The sequence below is a fragment of the Phacochoerus africanus genome, chromosome 2 (assembly GCF_016906955.1).
Source record: "Phacochoerus africanus isolate WHEZ1 chromosome 2, ROS_Pafr_v1, whole genome shotgun sequence".
Classification (NCBI taxonomy): Eukaryota; Metazoa; Chordata; class Mammalia; order Artiodactyla; family Suidae; genus Phacochoerus; species Phacochoerus africanus.
In genome coordinates this window covers 142,203,791-142,227,704 of record NC_062545.1, presented here as the reverse complement: position 1 = coordinate 142,227,704, position 23,914 = coordinate 142,203,791, and the positions used below count along the sequence as shown (strand labels likewise).

Here is a 23,914-nt window from a genome sequence, read left to right as displayed (position 1 = left end):
GTATAGTCACCAGGGTGCAAAGGTTTGTTCTTTGCTGAAGTATCTGTATTTCACAGCAGCAAAACTTGATCATTCCCAGAACCTCTGTGCAGCCAAAGCTTATGGAAGAATGAACCAGTTCACCCTTCTAGTTTTTTCACCACATGTATGAACAGATATTGTCATATTAATTACAACCTTTAATGATGTTTTCAGATTAAATGCTTAGAATATGGACAATGCATTGTGGTTATAAACCAAGAGATGAAGAACTGTGGAAATAAGATAATATTTAAATACTTTGATTTATACGTCAAAAGAAAATTTAAAATCCAGTCAATTTTTAAAATTTGCAGTATTGAACCAGTTGTGGTCATGCACTTTTTCAAGGGGAGGGCATTCTTCAAACATGAACCTTCTTTGTGCTAGAAGGGTCAGGGTGGTTTTCTCCTTGGGCACATCCCATGGATGGGTAGCCTGCTTCCCCATTGGCTGGCGGGGCTCCCGGGCAGGGCTGAAGCCCCACTTGCTGGTCCTACGAAGTCATGGCCTGATGCTCTGAGAGACAGCTCCCCAGCCAACAACTGGCACCCCCCACCCCTACCCTGGGCTCTTAGAACTAGCAGACTGTGTCATTGCCATGTGTTCCCAAACAGTCGCTGCCCACAGGACTCAACTCTAGCTTCAAAAGGTGCCTGAGACTTCTAGAATGTCAGGGGGGAAAGTGCATTAAAAAGTAGTGCAGTTCCCTGAACTCTGTGGCATTCCTCTGTGTTGAAGAAGCCCCAGTGTGGTTAAACCACACAGTTTGATCTTGTACCTTATGCTGGGCTGGGTGGATTCTGAACCCTGGCCATCTTACTGAGTAAAGCTTTTAATAAATCTTTGATAACAAAACAGTGTTCCATTAAGGTGACTACTCTTGTTGTTGTTGTTGTTAAACATCAGATTTTACCATTTAACCAAAAAACAAACTGTCCAGCCCAACTCTCTCAAGTTTAAACCATGTGTTTATTAGTTATGACCTCATAGGCCAGTTGGATGCAGCTCAAGATTTATAATCGGTACCAGTTTCAAAGGAAATGCTGGGATTGATTTATGGAGCCAGTCTCCCTCTTTCCTATCTTACTGCCTCCCCCTCCCCCTAAAAAATAAAAAAAGGAGGGGATCCCTATTTCTCCTGCAAACTAAAATCCAGCTCTGACCCCAGCTATGTTGATAACCTCAACTAAATTGCTTTCCATCAGCAAGACCATTTTTAAAAGGTACCTGGGGCCTGGTAGGAATCAATTCTCCTCCCTGGACAGAAAATTTTCTTTGAGAGGAATCACCCACCCCCTGCTTTTGTGTTTTCACTGGGAGCCAAGGAAACATTTTGGAAAAATTCTAGCTACTGAAAAATTCCTCTCATACGGTTACAATCGTCTGCCTTTTACCTCTGTCCACTAACACTGTATTTGCCTGGTGGCTCTTAACAGGATAAGCCTAACCCAGCGCTCTCCACTGCTTTTAAACTTGGGAAGTGGTCTCCCATGTATGCATGCTTCACGCCCAGCCCCTTGTCATGTGCTGGCAGTTTCCACCCAACCACCTGGCTGTGGTCTCTGGACTTGCTTGCACTTGTGTCCATGTGGGGCCTGCAGTCGAGCTCGGCCCCATTTAAAACACTAGGAACATTTCAGTCTTTAGCTTGACAGTAGGCATATGTATATTTGGCTAGATTTAGATAAATAGTTTAATTAGATATTTCATCTCATTTGTAGGTCCCATGAGGACCAGATATGTTCAATTAAATATTTACTGGTTAATGTTTAATTAATGCGTATTGAACTCAGGGTTTTTTAAAGAAGCAGTAAGCATGAAAGAGAAATTTAACAAATTACTATCTTATTTGTAAAGTAAGTGGATTCAGCTGAAATATATCCGAGCTTCCTTTCAGAGCTGAAATCCTCTGATAAATTGCATGAGGAACCATATTTTGCACTGCAAAATGTAAACAGCAGGTGGCACATTACTTTTCTCCCTAAAGAGGGACAGACTTGAGGGGTGAAATCTATACCAAACTTAAATTTTTTTCAATTGAAATATAGTTGATTTACAGTGTTGTGTTTGTGTACAGCAAAGTGATTCAGTTATACACACACACACACACACACACACACACACACACAGTTTACCTTTCTTATATTACCTTACATCATGGTCTATGGTCTATCCCAAGAGACTGAACATGATTTCCTCTGCTACACACATGTATAAATATGTAAATATAGCTTTTTAGATTCTTTTACATTATAGCCTATTACGAGATATTGAGAATAGTTCCCTGTACTGTACAATAGGTCCTTGTAGGTTATCTATTTTAGGTATAGTAGGGTTATACTGTACTTTAATTACTCACTTGCCTAACCTTGGCTAAACTGTCACAAAACAAAGAATATGGAACCAGGAGCACCCATCGTGGCTCAGTGGAAATGAATCTGACAAGCATCCATGAGGACACAGGTTTGATCCCCAGTCTCGCTTAGTGGGTTAAGGATCCAGCATTGCCGTGAGCTGTGGTGTAGGTCGCAGATGTGGCTCAGATCCTGATTTGCTGTGCCTGTGGAGTAGGCCAGCAGCTACAGTGCCGATTTGACCCCTAGCCTGGAAACCTCCATATGCCCCAGTTGTGGCATTGAAAAGATTTTTTAAAAAGTTGGAACCATGGCAAAATTAAAAAAAATTTTTGTTAATTAAAGTATGGTTGATTTACAATGTGCCAGTTTCTGGTATACAGCAGAGGCATTCAATCATACATGTATATATGTGCACTACTTTTTTTTATTTTACTATTTTTTAGTAAATCCCCCAGCACATCCCCCCACCCCCCATCCTGTCTAATTTGAAAACCATACGTTTCTCAAAGTCTGTGAGTCAGTATCTCTTCCGCAAAGAAGTTCATTGTGTCCTTTTTTTAGATTCCACATGTAAGTGATAGCATATGATGGTAGTATTTCACTGTCTGACTAACTTCACTTAGCATGATAATTTCTAGGTCCATGCATGTTGCTAAAAATGCTGCTCTTTCCTTTTAATTGGCTGAATAATATTCCATTGTGTATATGTACCACATCTTCTTTATCCACTCTTCTGTCAATGGACATTTAGGTTGTTTTCATGTCTTGGCTATTGCATATAGTGCTGCAGTGAACACTGGGGTACATGTATCTTTTTGAGTCATGTTTTTCTCTGGATAGATGCCCAGGATTGGGATTGCTGGATGGAACAGTAATTCTATTTTTAGTTTTTTGAGGAATCTCCATACTGTTTTCCACAGCGGTTGCACCAATTTACATTCCCACCAACAGTGTAATATGGTTCCCTTTTCTCCACTCCCTCTCCAGCATTTATTGTTTGTAGACTTTTTGATGATGGCCATTATGGCTGGTATAAGGTTGTACCTCATAGTGGTTTTGATTTGCATTTCTGTAATAATTATGCACTACCTTTCTTATATTATCGTCTGTCATGATATATCCCAAGAGACTGGATAGCTTGCATTCTAGCTATCTGGTCTGTTTCTGTTCTGTAGACAGGTTCATTTGTGCCACATTTTAGATTCCACACAAAAGTGATATCATATGGTATTTGTTTTTCTCTTTCTGACTTTCTTTGTATGAGAATTTCTAGTTGCATCCACGTTGCTATGAATGGCATTCTTTCTTTTTTACGATAGTATTCCGTTGTATATATGTACCCCTTCTTTATCCATTCGTCCATCCATGGAACCTTTTCAAAACGCAAATTTTAAAATTTCATATTTCGTTGTCATTATCTATGTCACAGTAATGACAGCATGTTAATATGATGGGAATTGAATTCAGAAAAACCCTGCTCCAAAACCTATGTCTCTATTCTGAAAACTTGAAATGACATCAAGTTGTTTCAGTGTAAAGGAAGACTTGAATGCAGAATATCAGGAATGTGTGAGTTTTTCTCTGGTTGGTCAGTGATGTTTCTTAGTGGTAAGGACACAGGGGGCCAACTTCTTACCTTTCTGTAGATCCTCTGAAAGATACTCTGAGGAACAGACAGGTCTTTGTCCCTCCCATTTGTGACACCCCATGGATTTGGAGCAGCAGTGTTACAAGGATTTGGGGAGTCCCTAAGTTGTCTTTATGTGCTTTTTGTTGCTTTTATGGGTGGTAGATCTTTTTCCCCCCCGCCCAGGAAAGTAATGCAAAAAGGGAAGAGGACAAAACAGAACTTAGCTGTCTGCTGAATTGTGATCAGGCAGTCTCTTGGGCCAAAATACAGCCTGATAAATCTCAGCAGTTCACGTGGTTTTTTGGAAAAATAGCAGAAAAGAATCTGAGCATACCTGCAGCTTTTGTCTCCACTGGAATCCTCTGTGGGGAATTTAACTAGACAGCTATTGCATCAGGTGGAATTCTCTTCTTGCAGACAAAATCCTGATCAATTAAGTGTGTCGACGTGGATTTCTACTTTTAAAGGGGAAAGCATTCTCTGTGGGATGTACATAGATTTCCCTTCTATGTACATTCCCAGAAAATTACTAATTTTTTGTGATCATACTTCTGTGATGTTGTTGACTAATAGCTGAAATAAATGAACTAAAGTGGCTCTGGCTATGTGTAAGTAAGATTATGTTTTTAGAAAAATCTTCTGGTATTTTAGACTTCCCTGAGATTTCTCTCTTTTTCTTTTTCTAACCCCTGAAAGAGTTAGCAGTTCTTGCTCTGATATACATATGTTCACAGAAACCATGCTTAATACTAGCCATGTATCTTTTGCACATCAAAGATATAATTGGTTTTGTTTATTATGTCCTTTTCTAAATATTCCTGAAACGGTGCCCTTTTATTCATGTCTGAGGTTTTTTGGAGTTAAGATATTGCTTAAACCTTGTGTCTGAGTGGTCTGGAAGACCCACGATGTAAAATTTTAGGCAAGAAAAAGCATCTCAATAGCTTTTTTGAACAGTTGAGACTGCTTTTAATGAAATGCTGATACATGTTTTGTGCTATGATTCAGATATTCCTGGGAGAAGAAGAGAGAAAGAAGTGCCATCAGAAGGATGAGTTTAAAAGTAGACTTGAGGCCACTTGAAGGACTTTCAGGGAAGACTAATGTTGTCCACACTTGCATGGAAAGGCTTCAGTTTCTTGGAAATTTTTAAAATGGTTTTCAGTCTGAAGCCCTCTTGACTTGAAGCACTTGTTTTCCTCAAGTGACTTTTCTTAAATAACTATACTGGGTGTTTCCCAAAGCAATTTTTAAAAAGGTTTACAGCTTACTATCACTTGAAAAGGTGTCTCTTTTTCTTTCTGCTAGTCCCTTTTTTCCTTACCACACTAATCCTGAAAGTTTGTGAAATTGAATTTCAAATGCAGAATACTCAACTCATTTAAATTTTGCTACTGATTTAATTATAGATTGTTTTTGTAGTGAGTTTTTTTTTTTCCCCCCATCAAAAAAGCTATCTATGTGGAAAACACGGTGAAACAAATCTTCACTGGAAAAAATAAAGGGAAGACCTTTAACCTCAGCAGGGGTATGTAATTATCGCAGATGGAGGGGCATTTCTGGGGTCGGGGAGGGGCTGCCCAGGACTCAGGAGGCTGTGCCTGGATCCCTTTTTCCAGATTCCCACTCCCCCTCATCTTGGAAAATCTTTCCAAAATAATCCCTTTCCTGATTTTACCCGGTTAATTGTACATTTCAAGTTCTAGGAGTGAAGACATGGGTAACATTCATTTAAAATATTGCATGGCTAAATGTATGCTACGTGCTGAAATGCTGGGAAGTAGCTATCAAGGGCAAGTGGTTCAAACAAAATCAAAAACAAGCAATGAACAAACACACAAACCTCTTCAATGTGAGTGTGACTTTGGAGATGTGTAGGAGAATAATTTGACTGCTAGCATTTTCCAAGCAAAATGAAAGCATTGACGTATACATAAGTATTGCGAGGTTTTCAAATTCCCCAAACACATCAAAACATTGTACACTCTCCACTGCCTTCCTCCTTTCTGCTCCTCTTTGCTAATCAGGGGAGCATTTTGTAGTATGCTCTGTTCTAGTCTTCCCAACCACAAAGGTCTGCAGCTTAGTGAGACAGGACACACTTTGGAGTCAGATGGAGTCAACTGGATTCATTTAGATAAAAACAGCAAAGAAGCCTTGGAAGTGCTTCAGCTGTTTGCATGCTCTTGCCATCTCAGGCCTGTGTTCCATTTCAAGGCTGGCTGTGGCAGGGCTGTGGACTGGTGAAGTTTTCCCGTATCAGACGTTAATTCCCTGCATCCACCTGAGGCTCGTCTTCCTTTCTGACTTACGATGTCTTATGGAGAAGGCAGCATTGTGTGGTTCCTTCCAGAGGACATCCCTCGCTGAATGGAGCTACACTCCTTGGGAGGTGGGATAGCTAGTGGCTGATAGCTGGTATAAGAGGCTGGCCCCTTTGCCACCAGAGTAACTCTGTAATTGTGTCTGTGCTCCAGAGCACCCCCACAGGGCCAGCTAGCCTCCACCTAATAACCTGCTTGCCTTGCCCTGCCTGCCTTCCCTCCCTCCCGTGCTTTGAACCCCTCCCCCAGTATATCACCCACCCACAGCATGTCCCAGGCTCTGCTTTCAAGGAGCCTGACTCAGGTCAGGTCCTTCCCATTGGCTCTGACACCTAGAATCCTCGCTCTGCCGAGATCACTCTCCTTTCCAAGCCTGACCTCCAAGCCTCCCCTTCCTTCTTTGAGCTGCTGGACGCCTCTCATTCAGCTCTATTCTGGTCTCAGATGAGTTGGTGTGTATTGTTCACAGGTCCAGAGCTCAGAAGGCTGGATGCCTGGGTCTGTTCAGGGTCGGCTCAAGAGAGAGCAACTACAGAGCTGTTGGAACGAGGAAAGGAGAATAGAAAGAACTGCTGACTATAACTGGGGACTGAAGTAAATAGGTATGGGCTAGTGGGAGGTAAAGAGAAGGCTGAAAAATACAGGAATAGCCTATAAAAGGAGACATGCCCAAGGAAGTGGCCCCAGGGCTGAGATGCAGACATTGTGGGAGGGGTTGTGGTTCGGGCTGGCTGGACAGTAGAGGAGTCTGTCGTCCTGCACCCGTGGAACTTACCAGAAATCCACCTTACAAGTGACAGGGAAATCCCTTTACTCAAGGAGTAAACATTACCAGGGAAGGTGCTGGGGAGCTGGGCATAGGGTGGGGTTGGAGGGGCATGGGGGGCTGGAGCTAGTAGAGGCTGTGCACACTGAAAGAGCTGGACTGGGCTGCTGCGGCTGCTCAGAAAGCGCTTCAGAACCCATAATCAAAGCCTTTGCAGTGTCTTTCCAGCATCCCCTGCTGATAAAACTGACTTAGGGCCCACATTCATTTTCGTGGCTCAGGCAGCGAAGGAGGCACTCAGAGCTAAGAGGCAGTGTATTGGTAAATGGCTCAGCGTCTTACTTCTTCGCATGATGCTGGTCACGGATGGGGTTGGGAGGGTGTGATAAATATGCAGTAGCATTGCAAAAGGGCAGGACAAGGGAGAGGATGAATTGTACCCTTTGTAAAAGGAAAGTGAAAAACATTTACCCAGAGCAGTAGTCAAAGCATTTGATCTAATCAGAGCTCTCTGCTTTGTCACTTTGCTAGGCTTCCTAAATCTTCTGAGGTGGACAACTCAGGGGGATGGGGTGGCAGTCTGGCTACCCCATCTCAGTGTTTTCCAGCAAGCACACAGCTCAGGCCTTGTGGCAGACACTCCTCACTTCCAGTGAGACATTGCCCTGTCTCCCCCCACCCCCATTCCCAGTCCCAGGGTAAGGTCTATGCTCACTCTGCCAGACAGATTATGTTTCTGCTCCTCTTTCTGCAAGCTTGTAGTCCTGTATGGGGGAATGGTCACAGAAACAGCTAAATGGATACGGTGTTCCCTTGAGCCCAGGGTCTGCTCATAGAAGCAGCTTCATGCTTTTTAGCATCCTACTTGTGGATTTTTGTATGTGTGATTTTCCCCAGGTCTAGTGTTGTGGGGAGCTGAGAAAATGCAGGGACTCAAAACAAGGACCTTGCCTGAAGGCAGAAAAACCTGAAGGCAGGTTCCTAACCAAGGAAGGGAGCTCACCTTAACGGTACAAGCCGAAGGTGGGCTTCTGATCAGGATAAAAAGCCTGCCTGAATGGTGCATGCCAAAGGTGGGCCTCTGGTCAGAATGAAAGCCTGCCTGCAGGGTACAAGCCAAGGGCAGGCCTCAGGTTACACAGCTTTCATTTTGATGTTGATGGGGAAGAATTGGGGCTTTCCTGGGAAAGAAATTTCCATGTTTGTGCCAGAGAACACGGATTGTTTCTAAGGTGACCTAGTCTTTCCTGTTGTTTTACTTGTTTTTTAGTTTTCCTCAGTCTTTCCTGATTACTTGCTTATTATTCTTCTTTTCCATTCTTGTTTTCCTGTGGTGATTTGTGATTTAACAAAATTACAACAATAATATAATAAGAATTTTATCCTAAAGGACTTTCCCCTATTTAAATCCAACTTAATTAAAACATAGTGTTTATCTACTAACTAGTTATACTGTAAACTTTAGAGTTAGGATTTTAATGAGGTTCATAGAAGTTAGACATATATTATTCTTGACCAAAAGACACCTAGCTGTGCGTTATAGAAGCTTTTAAGTGATAGCTAGTTAAGTTGGTTTATATTTTCATACACTGTCTCCTTGCCATAACACTTTAAAGATAAGCACCAGTCTAAAAACAAGATTTGTGAATGCCAAATTCTTGTGTCCGTGACCTCTTCAACTTGTGGAGACTTGCTGGTCATGGGATGATTTGTACTGAGTCTCCTCCTTTCCACATGATGTATTGTACCTAATTGCCCTTAAATTGTACTCACTAAATGTAGTTAAAACAAAGATGTTAGAATGTGATGTATAGCTGCTGTACCATGTAAAAGTTAACCAATGTACTTTTAACACTATGATGTAATCTGTAGTGAAAAAACTGTCTATATAATCAACCACTTATGCCAATAAAATTTGAGCAGTCCAGCGCCCTGAAAGAAGGGACAAAGAGGCTGTCTCCATTGCAAAAGCCGATGTCCGTCCCTCTCCTTTGGGAAGGTGTACACTCCCTGGCCACCGGAGGTGGCCTCCAGCAACATAGTGTCAAATTGTGAGGACACACTTGCCCGAGACTTTCAGGGCATAGTGGAGACATCATTGTGCTTGGAGGCAGATGGCTCCCCTTCCGATGCAGCAGGGTCACTGAAAATTCTCACCGGGCGCCTTGGCTCAGTCACTGCATCCACCTGATGAATGAGTTACATCAAAAAGCTCTTAAGTATCATGTTTTCCGCAGTTCTTTTGTATCTCAATGATTTGTGCTCTGTAGAGAGAGTCATGCAGAGATCCAGTTGTGTACACACAACCATCTCTTCCCTTTCACTCCTCTCTGTGTACATACATGTGTCTTAGTGTGTTGATACCTCAGTGTGTGAGGGAAAGACCAGCAGGGTGAAGACAAAAATGTTCATTGTTCTCAACCCCAAAACTACTTGAACTGATTAATAAATTCAGCAAAGTAGCAGGATATAAGATTAACATTCAGAAGTCAGTTGCATTTCTGTATACCAGCAATGAAATATTAGAAAAGGAATACAAAAATACGATACCTTTTAAAATTGCACCTCACAAAATCAAATACCTCGGAATACACCTGACCAAGGAGGTAAAGGACCTATATGCCGAGAACTATGAAACTTTAATCAAAGAAATCAAAGAAGATGTAAAGAAATGGAAAGATATTCCATGTTCCTGGATTGGGAAAATCAATATTGTAAAAATGGCCATACTACCCAAAGCAATCTACAGATTCAATGCAATCCCTATCAAATTACCCAGGACATTTTTCACAGAACTAGAACAAACAATCCAAACATTTCTATGGAACCACAAAAGACCCAGAATCGCCAAAGCAATCCTGAGGAACAAAAACCAAGCAGGAGGCATAACTCTCCCAGACTTCAAGAAATACTACAAAGCCACAGTCATCAAAACAGTGTGGTACTGGTATCAAAACAGACAGACAGACCAATGGAACAGAATAGAGAACCCGGAAATAAACCCTGACACCTCTGGTCAATTAATCTTTGACAAGGGAGGCAAGAACATAACATGGGAAAAAGAAAGTCTATTTAGCAAGCATTGCTGGGAAACCTGGACAGCTGCATGCAAAGCAATGAAACGAGAACACACCCTCACACCATGCACAGAAATAAACTCAAAATGGCTGAAAGCCTTAAATAGACGACAGGACACCATCAAACTCCTAGAAGAAAACAGAGGCAAAACACTCTCTGACATCAACATCATGAATATTTTCTCAGGTCAGTCTCCCAAAGCAATAGAAATTAGAGCAAAAATAAACCCATGGGAACTCATCAAACTGAAAAGCTTTTGCACAGCAAAGGAAACCCAAAAGAAAACAAAAAGACAACTTACAGAATGGGAGAAAACAGTTTCAAATGATGCAACCGACAAGGGCTTAATCTCTAGAATATATAAACAACTTATACAACCCAACAGCAAAAAAGCCAATCAATCAATGGAAAAATGGGCAAAGGACCTGAATAGACATTTCTCCAAAGAAGATATACAGATGGCCAACAAACACATGAAAAAATGCTCAACATCGCTGGTTATAAGAGAAATGCAAATCAAAACTACCATGAGATATCACCTCACACCAGTCAGAATGGCCATCATTAATAAGTCCACAAATAACAAGTGCTGGAGGGGGTGTGGAGAAAAGGGAACCCTCCTGCACTGTTGGTGGGAATGTAAACTGGTACAGCCACTATGGAGAACAGTTTGGAGATACCTTAGAAATCTATCCATAGAACTTCCATATGACCCCGCAATCCCACTCTTGGGCATCTATCCGGACAAAACTCTACTTAAAAGAGACACGTGCACCCGCATGTTCATTGCAGCACTATTCACAATAGCCAGGACATGGAAACAACCCAAATGTCCATCGACAGATGAGTGGATTCGGAAGAAGTGGTATATATACACAATGGAATACTACTCAGCCATAAAAAAGAATGACATCATGCCATTTGCAGCAACATGGATGGAGCTAGAGAATCTCATACTGAGTGAAATGAGCCAGAAAGACAAAGACAAATACCATATGATATCACTTATAACTGGAATCTAATATCCAGCACAAATGAACATCTCCTCAGAAAAGAAAATCATGGACTTGGAGAAGAGACTTGTGGCTGCCTGATGGGAGGGGGAGGGAGTGGGAGGGATGGGGAGCTTGGGCTTATCAGACACAACTTAGAATAGATTTACAAGGAGATCTTGCTGAATAGCATTGAGAACTTTGTCTAGATACTCATGTTGCAACAGAAGAAAGGGTGGGGAAAAAATGTAATGTATACATGTAAAGATAACTTGATCCTCTTGCTGTACAGTGGGAAAATAAAAATAAATGAATAAATAAATAAAAATAAAGTAAAATGCTGATGAAATCAATCCAAAAAATAAATAAATAAAATACTCATTTCCAAAAGAAGCATAAAGAATATAACTTTTTTCTTAGGTGTATAAGATGCCTCCATCATTATGTGTATCCCTTGAGAAGGAACCAGCGTCCTGCCCCAAGGCTGTACTGTTGTTTCTTGACTGTTCCTCCCCAGTCTTTGCATCACCTTCCTTTCCTGATCAGCAACTGTCTGAACCTGCCCCTTGGAACTCAGGGAAGGCCACAGAGGCTGAATGAGGCCCATTTCCTAAGAATAAGAATTGGGGGACACAGAAAGGCTTTTGTGCCCAGGAGCCCCACAGGGCCCTGCTCGGTTACACTTTCTGGCAATGCTCTTCCATCTACTGGATGGAAGTCTGTTTTCAAACACCCTCAACTGTTTGTGATCACACTGGTATTTCTGTTATTTGAACATTATGCAGGTGGCCCTTCCCAGAAGTGGGAAGAGGGGCGAGTGAGAGGAGGAAAAGTTTTCCAAGAGTGCTGGGGAAACAGGAACCCTCAGAGGTGGGGGGTAGATGTACAGACCGCCTGGAGGGAAATCATCTCCCCTTTGAGGAGGGGGACATATCCAGGTTACACGTATACCACCTTCTCTGCAAAACCAAATGTTTTTTTCAACATCCTAAATGCTGTCTAAACCTAGCTCTGTGTCTTCAGTGCCAATGTGAAAAGAGGCAGAAAATCCATTTGGGTATTGCTTCCCGTTACATCACTGCATTCCATGTGGCATGCAGGGGTGTTCTGAGCCAGTATCATGTAGTTATTGTTGCAGGAAGGGGGATCTGAGAATGGGCTCTTGCCTTACACTCAGAAATGAATTGTCTGTGGTACCACATGTGCTGACAAAGAAAGAGATTTTACTGGGGAGGGGCGCCCAGGTAGAGAGCAGCAGAGTGAAGGAGCCCAGGGGAACTGATCTGCCATGTGGCTCACAGTTCTGCTTTTATGGGAATGGGGTTAGTTCCCAGGTTGTCTCTGGCCAGTCATCGTGCTCAGCCCTTACTTGGTCTGGCTCAGGGTCCTTCTTGGTTGCATACACATCTCTCAGTCAAGATGGATTCCAGCACCAAGGATCCTGGAAGGTTGGTTGTCTCCTCCTTCCTATTGGCCCCTCCCACATCCTCCCGGTTAGTCCTTAGGGTGGCACCCTGTTCCTTATCAGGGTCTCCTGCTGTGCGAACAACTACTGTAGTGCTTGGTCAAGGTGGGCAGTTTTGGTTAATGGTCCTATAACATTATGACCATCTGTAAATATCTGTTTTCTTTTTTTTTTACTCTTTTAAATCTGTATTTATTTTTTTATTTATTCTTGCCACACCTATGGTATGCGGAAGTTCCTGGGCCTGGGATCAAACCTACGCCCCAGCAACAACCTGAGCTGCTGCAGTAACAATGTATCCTTAACCTGCTGGGCCACAAGGGAACTTCTGTAAATATCTGTTTTCATCATTGAGCATGACTGTGGCCACATAGCACCTGTCCTCTGTCCCATCAGACTGCAATCCTTAACGGTCAGTGAAAGAAGAGAAAAGAATGTCTTGGGAATGTAAGTTTTGCACCAACAAAATGTCTTCTGCATCTTTGAGGATGGAATTATACTTACCAACAGTCTGAAGAGTTTGAGGTCAATTCGTATCTGTGTCCTTTCTGGTCTTAGAGATTAAGGTAGTGGATTAGATGGGATTTTAAGGTTTGTGATAACTGGTGTAATGGGCGAAGCCGAAACGTGTTTCTGGCTGTGACCCTGGAGTCCTCCTGGGAAGCCAGGAACAGAGTGGACAGGTCAGAAGTGTTTATTTAGTAAACAGGAATCTTTGAAATAAGGTGCTGAAGTGCTGAGGTAAATGTCTCAGAGATAGAAGGCCATATTTTATTCTGAATATGGAAAAAGAGAACTACACAATTAACATTTCTTTGAATTCACATAGTCACCCTGTCTCCTACTGGCTAGTGGAAATCAGCTTCCCTTTGCAGATGCTAATGAGGCAAGCCCCTTTCCCACCTGAAGACCTCCCTCCCTTGGCTCAGAGTATCCACTTGCTGGTGACATTCTTGTTTTTCTTCCCCTTGACTAACTTGATAGATGTCTGGTATTACATTCAGCATCTGTGTTGTTTTTCAAAATCTGGGCTCCCTTGTATCCTAGGCAACCATTTAGAGCAAAGGTAATCCAAAGTGGGAGGCTGCCTGTGTATTTCTGTTACAACCCCTGGTCCCAGCTAGTGGTAACTATTTTGGTATTGTCAGTTTGATCCTTTGGGTCAAAGAGATAGGGATGGAGTAGACATAGGTAGTTGTAGACATTCCAATAAGGGACCATAGATAGAGAGGGAAACCTAGGGGACTTTGGGAGATCACTGTAAGTTAATAATTGCTCAAGAGGGCCATCAGAACAAGGCAGGCTTGCTTGACTAGTGGAGACTCTGAGAACTGCCTCAGGTCTTTGGGTGGGGGATGGGGTGAGGCCTGCATTCAGATTCAGACCAAGGGCAGGAGTCTGAGGACTGCCCTTCTATTGATTTGAATACACACCTTACAGGATACTAAGGAGGAGCTACACTCAAAGAAAGAGGAAGAGGTGGTCTTTTCCAGCCCCCATTCCCCTTGGATGATAGCCCACTGGATCCTGGGGCCAGAGCCTCCTTGCCTGCCTGCTTGCATCTCTCACAAACATCCTATCTTAATAAGTCTATTTCTTGCCTATTACTTTGTCTCTTGCTGAATTCCTTCTGCATGGAGCCATAAAAACCTGAACCTCAGTAAGTCTAGACACTGGGTGAGTGATCTATTTTAAAACTGTGGGTTTAAGTCCCAGCATGGGTTTAGGCTGGGTTCGAGTCCCAGGACATGTGTTTGAGTCCCAATCTGGGTTCTGGCTAGGTTCAGACCATTAGTGCTGTCAGTTTCAAAAGCTGCCAGTCATCAGTGGCATTCAGAGGTGCTACATGAGGTTGAGGGGGGAACACATCTATCCTTTTACCACCGGCACCCCCCTGCCCTCTTTTCCCTTAGACCCTGCTTGGATGGAATTGAGCAGAGGTGAAGGGTAGGGAGGGACAGTGCTAATTGCACGGTTACTAATACATGGCCTGGGTGCTGCTTTTTGTCTTTTGCAGGTGAATGCACTGATGGTGCTGCAGGCTTGAGTGTTTCTTAATTAGGGGAGCCTGTTTACCAGTCCTGATTTGGTGCTGTAGCTTAATAAATCTCTGGCTTTCAATACCAAGTCCAGAAACATGATTGCTCTTCATTTACTGGGCAGTCTGCAAACTGTGGGAATGCCAGGACAAACATTACACGCTGCTGGGACCTCTCTCCTCTGGGTTTAGTGTGGCTTCTTCCTCTCAGTAGTAAAAGCAGTATTCACTCTAATGCAAACCTGTTTCCTGGAGATGCAAAATTATGTTTGTAGTTAGATATGGATATTTACTCCAAATTTTGGTTGTTAAGCTGTCACTGCCTTAAACTCTATCTTAGATCTTGAACATTCTATTCAGGAGCCCTAGAATAAGTTTTTCTGGTGAAGAGCAGCTACTTTTCTCTTTCACAGTAGTGGGAATGAGGAAAAATAATCTTGACATCTCCTCTCAGGCTGTACCAATTCATGCAAATGAAACCTCACAGAGTTTTCTCTGCCCATTGGCTAGCCTCAGGGCGTGGATAAGAAATCTGGGTCATGTCTAATAAATCAGGACAATATTTTAGCCACGTGCTAAGCTGGACCGCAGTTCATACAGCCTTGCTTTTCTCATACTTCCCTTAGAAAAGAGAGTCTCTTACAATATCCCATCTCCAATGACACTGTTCGCAATGACAGCTCCCTGCCTCTCCTTGTCTGTGTCCCAGAAGGCTAGCTGCTTCCCTTGTAAGCCTTCTTATGCGCTGAAGACTCTTACCTGCAAGAAAAGACATTATTTGTTTTTCATCTTATAAGTGGAATTCCTTTCTCCAATCTGTTTTCTAGGAGTGTGCAGTATATTAAGTCTGTCTTCCACATCTTATCACCTCGTCTTGAAGCACCCTTCTTCTGGAAAACTTATTTATAGCCAACCAGGGATTTTGGATTCTACAAGGCACATAATAGACCAAAATATCACCTCTCTCAGGGGACATGCTCATCAGTACCCAGGGACAGTTTTACATCGTGGAATGTAGAGTGTGGATTTCCGGTGAGTGGTTAGCAGTCTCTGCAACCATCCATCCCTCTGGTCACCAAATAATTTTTGAGATGTCAAACAAACACATTTACCACTCTCTTAAGCAGACAACCAAAATCCTGTCAAAGATTGAACCCACAGAGTTCCTGCTGTGGCGCAGTGGGTTGAAGATCTGACTGTAGTGGCTTGAGTTGCTGTGGAGACACAGGTTCCATCCCATCCTGGCACACTGGGCTAAGGATCCTGTGTTGCTGCAACTGTGGTGCAGGTCACACCTGCAGCTCGGATTTGATCCCTGGCTCAGGAACTTTCCTATGCCATGGGTGTGGCCGAAAAAGAAGGAAACAAAAAAGATTACATCCAGCTCAGGATAGAGTCAGGATGTTTGGGCAGTTTGTCTAGTCTGATGTGACTCTATAGGTCTCAGGATTTATGAACACTGCATTCTCTGCACACAGCCATCTGAACATGGTAGAGAAGTAGAGACAGAACCATCTCTCATAAAAACCCGCCTAGGGAGAAGAGAAGAATGTGCATAACCTGTGCAAGCTGCAAGAATCCAGCCTCCAGGGAACCCAGCTGGCTGATGCAGCATCTCCACCCTCACAAAGGAGGAAGTCTAAGGCATCTGCTGTGCCTTCTGGGCATTCTGCCTCATCCATGCATCAAAGCCTGTCAGGTGGACACAGCAGATGCCTTCCTTGAGGGTGGTACAGCCTGTGCCTCTGCTACATGATGGCCAGGTTGAAACCATGTGAAACAAATATGGGTTTTTTTTGGGGGAGGGCACACCCATGCCCTATGGAAGTTCCTAGGGTTCAAATCAGAGCTGCAGTTGCTGGCCTACGCCACGGCCACGGAAGTACTAGATCTGGGCTGCATCTTTGACCTGCATAGCAGCTTCCAGCGATGCAGGAGTCTCAATCTGCTGAACGAGGCCAGGGATCCAACCTGCATCCTCATGGATACTAGTTGGGTTTGTTACCCACTGAGCCAGAAGGGGAACTCCCCAATATGGTTTTTAAGCTTATTTTATAGACAACAATGTTACCTAAACATCTATGAAGTCCTGAGTCCCCATGTTTGACTGCCAATTTTTTTTTTTTTTTGGCTATTTTAGGGCCACACCCATGGCATATGGAAGTTCCCAGGCTAGGAGTCAAATCGAAGCTGCAGTTGCCAGCCTGCACCACAGCCACAGGATTTGCAGGATCTGAGCCAAGTCTGTGACCTACACTGCAGCTCATGGCAACACTGATCCTTAACTCACCGATCTAGAGCCCACATCTTCATGAATACTAGACGGGTTCATAACCTGCGTGTCCACAATGGGAACTCCCTTGACTGCAAATTTTTGAAATTTATTTTTAAAGGGAAAAAGAAATGAAAGTTTTATTTGTTTATTAAAATGTTTTTCATTCTGATCTTAATGAGATAGAATTGACATACAGCACCGTATAAGTTTAAGGTGTTTAGCATAATAATTTACTTACATTCAGCATGAAATAATGATCACCGTCAGGTTAGTGAATATCCATCATCTCATAGAGACACAAAATTAAAGAAATAGAAAAATTTTTAACTCTCTTAAAAATACTCATGTATATGTTTTCTCAGGTCAGTCTCCCAAAGCAATAGAAATTAGAGCAAAAATAAACCCATGGGACCTCATCAAACTGAAAAGCTTTTGCACAGCAAAGGAAACCCAAAAGAAAACAAAAAGACAACTTACAGAATGGGAGAAGATAGTTTCAAATGATGCAACCGACAAGGGCTTAATCTCTAGAATATATAAGCAACTTATACAACCCAACAGCAAAAAAGCCAATCAATCAATGGAAAAATGGGCAAAAGACCTGAATAGACATTTCTCCAAAGAAGATACACAGATGGCCAACAAACACATGAAAAAATGCTCAACATCGCTGGTTATAAGAGAAATGCAAATCAAAACTACCATGAGATATCACCTCACACCAGTCAGAATGGCCATCATTAATAAGTCCACAAATAACAAGTGCTGGAGGGGGTGTGGAGAAAAGGGAACCCTCCTGCACTGTTGGTGGGAATGTAAACTGGTACAGCCACTATGGAGAACAGTTTGGAGATACCTTAGAAATCTATCCATAGAACTTCCATATGACCCCACAATCCCACTCTTGGGCATCTATCCGGACAAAACTCTACTTAAAAGAGACACGTGCACCCGCATGTTCATTGCAGCACTATTCACAATAGCCAGGACATGGAAACAACCCAAATGTCCATCGACAGATGAGTGGATTCGGAAGAGGTGGTATATATACACAATGGAATACTACTCAGCCATAAAAAAGAATGACATAATGCCATTTGCAGCAACATGGATGGAGCTAGAGAATCTCATACTGAGTGAAATGAGTCAGAAAGACAAAGACAAATACCATATGATATCACTTATAACTGGAATCTAATATCCAGCACAAATGAACATCTCCTTAGAAAAGAAAATCATGGACTTGGAGAAGAGACTTGTGGCTGCCTGATGGGAGGGGGAGGGAGTGGGAGGGATGGGGAGCTTGGGCTTATCAGACACAACTTAGAATAGATTGACAAGGAGATCCTGCTGAATAGCATTGAGAACTTTGTCTAGATACTCATGTTGCAACAGAAGAAAGGCTGGGGGAAAAATGTAATTGTAATGTATACATGTAAGGATAACCTGACCCCCTTGCTGTACAGTGGGAAAAAAAAAATTCATGTATAACATACAGCAGTGCTAATTATATTTGTCACGTTGTATATTACATCACTAATACTTAGTTATCTTATAAGTAAAAGTCTGCGCCTTTTCACCACCTTTATCCAATTCCTTCCTCCACCCCCTTTCCACCCTCTGCATCTGGATACTGCCATTCTGATCTTTTTTTCTGAGTTTGTTTGTTTCTTTGAAGTATAATTGACCTAGAGCCCTATGTTAGTTTCTGTTACACAACAAAGTGGTTTGATATTTCTATACATTTAATAATGATGAGCACAGTATGCCTAGTTATGAAGTGTCACATTCAAAGATATTATGGGGTTTTTGACTCTATTCTCCACACTGTACATAGCTGTATATATTTTTTAAGTTGCTGATCTCTTTTAAGCAACATTTTAAGTTGCTGAAATGTTTGAATGCATTTCAACAACTGTGCATTTTTTACTCCCTTCCCACGTTTACTGTTTTTGACATCATATTTTCTATCTTTTCAGTTTGTGTATCCCTTAACTACTTACCGTGAACATAGATGATTTTACTATTTTTCTCTTTTAACTTTCCTACTAGCTTTATGCATGGTTGATCTACTACCTCTACTGTATATCAATTTGCTTTACCAATGAGATTCTTACTGTGTAATTTTTATATTTTTAGCTTTGGCCTTTTCTTTTTTGCTCAGGGAAGTCCCTTTAAGGCATCTTTTTATAAAGCTAGACTGATAATGCTGAACTCTTAGGTTTTGCTTATCTGTAAAGCTTTTGATCTCTCCATCAAATCTGAATGACAGCCTTGCCAGGCAGACTATTCATGTTTACAGGTTTTTCCCTTTCATCACTTTAAATATATTGTGCCGCTCTCTTCTGGCCTGCAGAATTTTGCTGAAAAGTTGACTGATAGCCTATGGGAGTTCCTTTTATGAAATTTATTCCTTTTCCTTTGCTGCTTTTAACATTCTCTATCTTTCCTTTTTGCCATTTAAATTATGGTGTGTCATGGTGTGGTCCTCTTTGGATGGATACTCTTTGGGGCTTTTTCTGCCTCCTAGACCTGGATGTCTATTTCCTTCCCCATGTTAGGGAAGTTTTCAGCTAGTTATGTCTTCAAATATGTTATCTGACCCTTTTTCTCTCTCTTGTCCTTCTGGGACCCCTATAATGTGAATGTTAATACACCTGATGTTGTCCTCCAGGTCTCTTAAACTGTCCTCATTTATTTTTTTCCTCTTTTTGTTCTGCTTGGGTGATTTCCACTGCTCTGTCTTCCAACTTGCCAATCTGTTCCTCTGTAACATTTAATCTACTGTTGCTTCCTTCTAGTGTATTTTGCATTTTAGTTATTGTATTCTTCAGCTCTATTTGGTTGGTGTTCATATTTTCTAACCTTTTGTTAAACATTTCTGACTTCTCCCCTGTTTATCCAATCTTCTCCTGATTTCTTTGGTCAGCTTTACTATTATTATCTTGAACTCTTTCTTGGATAGATTGCCTATCTCCCCTTCACTTAGTTCTTCTACTGGGTTATTTTTCCTTATTCATTTATTTAGAACATATTCCTTTTTTGCTTCATTTTGCCTAATTTGATAATGTTTTTATTTCTGCGTTTAGTAGGTTGGTTATGTTTCTAAATCTTGAAGAAATGGCTTTTTTGTTGGAGACATCATGTGTGTCTTAGCAGTGCATTCTCCTCTCATCACCAGTGTTAAATGCCCTTGGGGTGCCCCTCTGTGGGCTGCGTGGGTCTTTTGTTTGTGCAAGGCTGACTACTGTGGGTGTCTGGTGGGCATCCCTGGCCCCCAGTCTGGTTTTTTGCTATGGCCCACCTTGTGCAGAAGTTGCCATCCACTGGTTAGTACAGCTGGGTCTTGAGGGAACTGGCTATGAAAGCCTGCCAGGTCCCAGGGCTGGCACTGCTCCCTGGTGGGAAGAGTCAGGTTAGGGGTTGGGTGATTATGGGGCCTGGGTTCTTAGGTCTAGTGTCTGCCTGATGGTGGGTAGGGCTACTTCCTAAAATGGCTGACTGTGGGTTCCAGGGTGTTCCAAAGTTGAGTGAGGCTGGATTCTGGGCTGGCTGAAGAGTCCAAGATACCTAAGGGCTGGTGTTGGCCTGCTGGTGGGTGGAGCAAAGGCCCAGGTGGTCCCATGGCTAGTGCTGCCTCACTTGTAGGCAGTGACATGTCCTGGGGTCTCTGGCCATAGGCTCTGGGGGTCCCAAACCTGTGTAAGCTCACTGGTTGGGGGGTACTGTATTCCGGAGCTGGTGGCTAAGGGGTCTAGTATGTCACAGAGCTGGTGTTGGCTTGCTGGTGGGTAGGGCTGGGGTCCAGGGGGCCCAGAAGCAGGTGCTGGCCTCTTGTGTTCACTGGGGCCTTACAAAGTGGTCTGCATGGCTGCAGTGGTCCTGGGGCTGGTGTTGGCTCACCTATGGGCAAGGTTGGAGTCCAGTGAATCCCTGCCCACCCACCAGTGGGTGAAGTTGAGTTCTAGGGCTAGTTCCAGCCCCCTGGAAGGCAGAGCTGTGCCCTGCAGTCTCTTGCTATAGGACCCACAGATCCTAGAATTTGTGTTGGACTGCTGGTGGGTGGGACCAAGGCCCAGGGCTAGTGCTTGCTCATTGTTGGGCATAGCTGGGTTCTAGAATCTTGGGCTGGAGTGCTCTGGCTGTGTTGGTGTGCTGCTGGGTGCTGCTGGCTCCCAGTGAGGTTCATTAAGGAGCCCATGGTCTCCTAGTGTTGGTGTTGACCTGCTGGTGGATGGGGCCTCCAATGCCCAGGAGGTATTAGGGCTGGTGCCAGCCTGCTGGTGTATAAGGCTGGTCCTGGGGCTAATGCTGGACACTGGTGTGGGGGCCAGGTCCTAGGCTCTCTGGTGGACAGGGCCAGGTCTTGAGGCAGGTTGTGGGCTTAGGGATCCTAGTCTGCTCTGGACATGCTGGTGGCTGGCACTGGGTACCAGAACTAATAAGCTGGAACAAGTCTGCCACAACAGGAACTCCAGGATCTACTTTCTGAGCACCTTTCAAATATACAGTATGGTATCGTTAACTATAGTCACCAATGCTGTAAGTTACATCCCCAGAAGCTAAGATTTCTTATTTTTTTCCTTGGCTGTACCAGCAGCATGGTGAAGATCCTGGGCCAGGGATTGAACCTGCCCCACAGCAGTAACCTGTGACACAGCAGTGACAATGCTGGTTCCTTAACCCTCTGAACCCCCAGGGAGATCCTAGGGGTGAGAATTTTTAATGGAATTTTGTTGTTCAGCATTTTTATCATGTTGCTTTGTATCATGACTTCACAGGCAGTCAATTTCACCTCCCAAAGGGCTCCAGTTTCTGATTCTCTTTCTACCATCTACTTACAATTTTGCACAAGCTAGGATTTGACTGAGCTCAGGTCTTTCTTGTACTACCTTGTCAGTTGGTTAGTGGTGTAATTATATTATCACATGGTGACTTGAGAAAAACATGTGTTTCTTATGTTACATACTCTGAGAGATAGGAGTCCAGGCATGACGTGGCTGGACAGACTGCAGGGCTGAGATCAAGGTGTCAGCATAGCTGGATTCTCACCTCATAGCTTGACTGGGAAGGGCTCCCCTTCCAAGCCCTTGTGGTTATCATTCATGTTCAGTTCCTATGGCCTCTTGAATGGAAGGCCTCAGATTTTTAATGTGGCCATCCTGTTGTTACCAATTCCAAGCTCGTTCTGCTCACTGCATGACAGGCCAATAAATTGGGAGATGAGGTGATAGGACAAGGAATAATGACTTTCAGTCAAAAAGTCAGCAGACCAGGAAGATGGCAGACTGATGTCTCAAAGAAGCATCTACTCTCCTTCAGAGTTCAGGCTCCTTTTATATAAGAAAGGGAGAGGGGGAGTGGTTAGTTGTTGCAAACTTCTTGGTGTAGAAATCCTTTGTTTCTCCAAGGTCAGTTCAAGATATTCTTGTAAACCTCCAACAAAACAGATGTTATTCTCTGTTCTGCAACTTTTTATGGAAAAATGTAATACTCTTACAGGTCATAGCCTTGAGAATAGGCTATCCTGTGTATTTCAGGCTATAGGCAGCATCCTTTTGCAAAAGCTGCAGAGTCAGAATGACTAAGCACACGTGACAGAGGACAAAGGTTAAAGTAAGATTAAAGGAAAAGGAATAGATCGAATATGGAGTCCAATTTATTCTTCCCTATTACTCTAAAGCCTTTATTGAGAATCTGCCACTTGTGAATGTAGCACTTACTCTTTACAACAAAACTTAAGGCACCTGTTGAATTAGTAACCTGGTACTAAGTGGTATAGCAAGAGTACAAATTTAGTATTTAGTGTAACACACTTAGGTGTGTATGTACACTTGTGTGCGTGGTGTGGGAGGCAGCAGCGGTAAAGAAAAGAGACAGGTAGAAGCAAGTGGAGCTGAAAAGATAGGTTGGGGTTGGTTTGTAAAGGATGTGAATCCCACATTGAAGTTTCATCCCGAAGTTCCAGGAGGAGCTGTTGTGTTTGAAAGGCTGAGAGGATATCTACACCCTTCAAGGAGTTTTCAGAAATAATCATAGTCACCCCTAACAGCTTATGCTCAAAACCGATATTAGAAAAAGAAAATTTCTACTGATACCAGTGTGTGAATCTGAAATAATCAACTTCAAGTTAAATAGAACATAATTTTTAAAATAACTTTTTGAAAACTTTCGTTGGCTATTTTGGTTAATATTCTCATTTGTTTAGAGTAATATCACTGACTACTAATAGTATCTGAAGTTACATGAAAATTATTTACAGAAAATTTCATTCTTTTCTTGAGCAAAATATCTTAAAGTATTTAGTGGGAGAGGTTGGTGTTAATTTTAAGGTATATTAAGCTTTGAAAACAAATACATTTTACTTGCAAATGGTTTGGTGTACAGGCTCTACTGTGATGGAGCTATGTTATGTATTCCTGAGGAAAGAAATGAAATTTTCTTTATTTTGGCAACCCAGCACCATGGATTGTACCCACCAAAGTAGGACTTAGAGGCTGATTTTTAGAAAAAAAATGTGTTCTTGGAGTTCCCATCTTGGCTAAGTGTTTAATGAATCCGACTAGGAACCATGAGGTTGCGGGTTCGATCCCTGGCCTTGCTCGGTGGGTTAAGGATCCGATGTTCCCGTGAGCTGTGGTGTAGGTCGCAGACTCGGCTCGGATTCTGCGTTGCTGTGGCTATGGCGTAGGCTGGGAGCTACAGTTCCGATTAGACCCCTAGCCTGGGAACCGCCATATGCCGTGGGAGCAGCCCTAGAAAAAGGCAAAAAGACCAAAAAAAAAAAAAGTGTTCTTTCATTCATCCTCAACACAGTGCAGAGATGAAGGCAGCTGCCAGGAGATGACAGCTTTGGGCAGCCACGGTGTTACTGTGGTGTTTGTATAAGAAATCCCTTCTACCTTTTGAGTAATTCGTTGCAGATGAAAGAGTCAAACAATTCAAAACCCAGAAGGTGAGCTGGAAAA

The 23,914-nt window shown here is 42.8% G+C and overlaps 1 protein-coding gene across 1 annotated transcript in view; it reads left to right on the top strand.

Moving 5' to 3' along the window:
* GABRG3 (gamma-aminobutyric acid type A receptor subunit gamma3) overlaps positions 1 to 23,914 on the top strand; it is a 599,057-nt gene that overhangs the window by 111,701 nt on the left and 463,442 nt on the right. The gene's annotated exons all lie outside the window — the stretch shown is intronic.